Consider the following 4,512-nt stretch of genomic DNA (forward strand, 5'->3'; position numbering starts at 1 on the left):
TAGAGGAACTTGTGACGACTAGATTAATCAGTAACATACATCTGATATCCAAAAAACCTTGGCACCATATGCATTGGAATAGATGAGATGAATACATTGCATATATAACTGCATTTTTTACTGATATTGTTGTGGGTGGTTTATGTGAATGATGAGTGATATTATATTGGACTATCCTTGTCATTTTATGCACCGTTAACATATATGAATGTATTTTCACCCTTATTTATTTGTGTGTGTTGTTCTTTACGCTTGTGATGAAGATACTCAAGTATAGGAGCCTTAGTTGCTGTTGTGGTTTGGAGGATGGCTTGTAGCCTTCTTAGTCATTTATCACTTTTGAGCTATTTTAGTTTTCGTGTGTCGCTATGATAATGTAACACTATGATGGGTTACCTTTATATTTTATTATACTGAAAGTTGTTGAATAATTCTTTTAGGAGTTGAAATGAAGTTGATTTTTTATTAATGAGACAAATTAAATTATGTTATTATTTATTTTTGCTGCCATAATATGTTAATAGAGAAAGTTATATAATGTTGAGAAAATGTGACACCCTGTTGTTGAGTAAATTATCTGCATGTTTTTATAAAATAAGTGTTTGGGGTTTAGGATGTTACATAGTTGGTATCAAAGTTGGTCGATTTATTCAACTTAGGTTTTGTGAACTTATTTATACTCTTGTGTGCAACATGAGTGTTAAACACTGTTGGTGTTGTTGGTTTTTATAACATCTATTTACTTGTGCAGAAATTAATGATTGACAGGAACAAATTATGTGATTGTTGATGCTCGTGAGGTGATAGCTCATGTGATGGCGCAAGCGAATGAAGTGTCGCATGCTAATCATAATGATAACGATGGACCTGATGAGTTCTTTGGGCTGGGAAAGTTCCAGAAAAACAATCCGCCTACTTTCAAGGGAAGGTACAGTCCTGAAGGTGCTTAGGCATGGCTTTAGAAGATTGAGAAGATTTTCAAAGTTATAACATGCAATGATACACAATAGGTATTACTCGGAATGCATATGTTATATGAGGAAGCTGAGTTTTGATGGGAGAATACCCGTTAGAGGATGGAAGCTGCTAGTGCAAAAATTACTTGAGCTAATTTCAAGAATGTGTTTATGGACAAGTAATTTCCAGATAATGTTCATAGCTGCAAAGAGATAGAGTTCGTGGAACTGAAGCTAGAGAATATGATTGTGGATTAGTATGCAGCTATGTTTGAGAAGTTGTCAAGATTTTGTCATCACTATAATGGTGTGGAAGCTGAGGGTTTGAAGTGTATGAAGTTTGAGAGTGGCTTACATCTTGAGATCAAACAATTCATAAAATATTAGAAGATCAATCATTTATCAATGCTGGTGAACAAGTGCAAGATTTAAGATGAGAATAATAGAGCCATATTTGCTCACTACAAGAGTGTGAATGAGAACAAGAGTAGGAGTCAGAATCATGGTAAATTGTATGTGACTCCCGTTGCTAAAGGGAATAAAAGGTTCTAGAAGAAGGGCCTGGGTGGGAGTGGATCAAGTGGGAGAGGAGTTTATGCTTCTCTGAGATGTTTCAAGTGTTCAAATTAGGTCATCATGTTGTTGAGTGCACGAGCACAACTCCGAAGTGTTTCAAGTGTGGGAAGCAGGGACATCGTGCCACTGAGTACAATGGTGTCATTTTGACTTGTTTCAACTATGAAGGACCATGTCATATCAGTAACCAGTGTCAAAAGCTAAGGAAAGTTCAAGATTCTACACGAGCTACTGGGAAGGTGTTTGCTCTTAGTGGTGTGGATGCCTCGAGATCAGATGATTTCATTTGAGGTACGTGGTTTATTAATGGTGTCTCTTTGAATTCTATCATTGATACGGGTGCGAAGCACTCGTTTATATCGCATGACTGTATGGTCAAGTTGAATTTGGTAGTGTCTCCTATGAAGGGAAGTATGGTCATTGATACACCCACCAATGGTTCAGTGACTACTTTGTTGGTTTGTTTAGATTGTCCTTTGACCATTTAAGGTAAAGAGTTTGGAGTTGACTTGATTTGTTTACCTTTGAGTCAACTCGATGTTATTCTGGGGATGAACTGGTTGGAGTTCAACCATGTCAAGTAGAAATTGTGTTTTTTCTCAAACCCGAAGAGAGTACGGCTTTGAGATTCGTATTCGAAAGTCAAGTAGAGATGTCTTTGAAGAAGTATGGTCAGGTGCTCGTGATGTTCACTTCCTTAAGAATAGAGAGCGAAGCGGTGGTTGTTGACCTGCCTATTGTGTGTGAGTTCTATTGTGTTTTTCCTGATGATATTAGTGATTTGCCACTGGAGCATGAAATGGCATTCACCATAGATTTAGTACCTGGTACTAGATCTCTGTCAATGGAACCATATAGAATGTCCATGTCAGAGTTGAGTGAGCTGAAGAAACAATTATAAGATATGTTGGAAAAGAAGTGTGTTAAACCTAGTGTGTCAACATGGGGAACGCTAGTATTGTTGGTTAAGAAGAAAGATGGGAGGACAAGGTTGACGTTGGCGCCAAGTTTGATATTGCCATATGGGAGTGAATCCTTTGTTGTGTAATGTGATGCATCTAAGATGGGTTTATGTGGTGCGCTTATGCAAAAGAGTCAAGTTATAGTGTATGCTTCGAGACAACTTAAGACTCATGAGAGGAATGATCCTACCCATGATTTGGAGTTGGCAACAATAATCTTTGTGCTTAAATTTTAGAGGCGTTATCTGTATGGTTCGAGGTTTGAAGTTTTCAGTGATCATAAGAGTCTGAAGTATATGTTTGATCAAAAAGAGCTGAATACGAGGCAAAGGATGTGGCTGAATTATTTGAAGGACCACGACTTTGAGTTGAGTTACCATCCTGGTAGAGCTAATGTGGTAGTGTATGCGTTAAGTAGGAAATCCTTGCATATGTTAGTACTAATGGTTAGAGAAACGGATTTGATTGAGTAGTTCAAAGATCTTTGCTTGGTGTGTGAGATGACGCCAAGTAGTGTGAAGCTGAGTATGCTAAAGTTGACTAGTAGCGTACTAGAAGAGATAAAGGAAGGTCAAATGTTGAATTTGGGATTAATTGATAGATTCATCTTGATTATACAAGGTAAAGAAGTGGACTTCATAGTAGATGATATGGGATTGCGAAATGTAGGATATAGTTTGTGTGTCGGATTTTCCAAAGCTTAAGATGAGAATTCTTGAAGAAGGTCATATGATTGGTTTGAGTATTCATCCTGGAGCCACAAATATGTACCAAGATCTTAAGAAAAGGTTTTGGTGGCCAGGTATGAATAAGGATGTTGCTGAGTTTATGTGTTCTTGTTTGAATTGTCAAAAGTCGAAGATAGAGCATCAGAAGCCATATGGATTGGTGTAACCTTTGAGTATTCTTGAGTGGAAATGGGATAGTATCTCTACGGATTTTGTGGTAGGTTCTCCGAAAACCGCAAAAGGAAATTATTTGGTCTGGGTTGTTATGGATAGAATGACTATGTCGACTCATTTTGTTTAGATAAAAGTCAGTTACCCATTGCAGAAGTTAGCAGAGATCTACATCAATGAGATTTTGAATTTGCATGGTATTCCGTAGAGCATTATTTCAGAAGAGATTTGAGATTCACATCAAGGTTTTGGGAGAGTTTTCAAGAATCCTTAGGAACTAAGTTGAGGTTGATTTTTGCTTAGCATCCGCAGATAGACGATCAGACATAAAGGACTATTCAGTCCTTGGTAGATTTTTTAAGGGCTTGTATCTTAGAGAAAGTATGTAATTAGGATAGTTACTTGTCGTTGATATAGTTTACCGATATCAACATTTTCCATCATATTATTAGAATGATACCTTTTGAAGCTTTGTATGGTATAAGGTGTATGACACCTTTTGTATTGGTATGAGTCAGGTGAAAGTGTTGTGCTTGGACTAGAGATTGTTCAACAGACTGCTGAGAAGGTTAAGATGATTCAAGAGAAGGTGAAGGTATCATAAAGCATGACACCTGAGGCCAAAGAGGGAAGAGAATGGATGTAACACTCAAGGCTGAAGAAGGCGAATAGTGGTCTCCGAATTCAATTAGAATGAGATGGATCTTGAGGCTGTGCAAGGATGGGATTTCATGGTTGAAAGAATGCTTATTATTGATTGGTAATACCTATACCAACAAGACGCATCTTATTTTTGGTAGAATAACAAATAAGAACTCCATAGTTAAAGAGGTTTGACTTGGAGTAGTATTTGGATGAGTGACCTTTTGGGAAGTTTCTCGAAAAGTGTGTGAGTAAAGACAAAGCATGCTGAAAAGAATTGTGTTTGTTTGTGGGGTTAGTCGGTAATCCTAAAAGTAGTATGGGATGTTACAAATGGTATCATAGCCAAACCTCTCCCAGTATAATGTGGTTTGAGGATGAACCAAATGGAAACTGATGGGCATGTAACACCTGGGGCCAAAGAGTGAATGTAACATTCAAGGCTGAAGAGGGCGGAAAGTGGTCACCGAATTCACA

This window comes from Lathyrus oleraceus, chromosome 6 (genome assembly GCF_024323335.1).
Source record: "Lathyrus oleraceus cultivar Zhongwan6 chromosome 6, CAAS_Psat_ZW6_1.0, whole genome shotgun sequence".
Classification (NCBI taxonomy): Eukaryota; Viridiplantae; Streptophyta; class Magnoliopsida; order Fabales; family Fabaceae; genus Lathyrus; species Lathyrus oleraceus.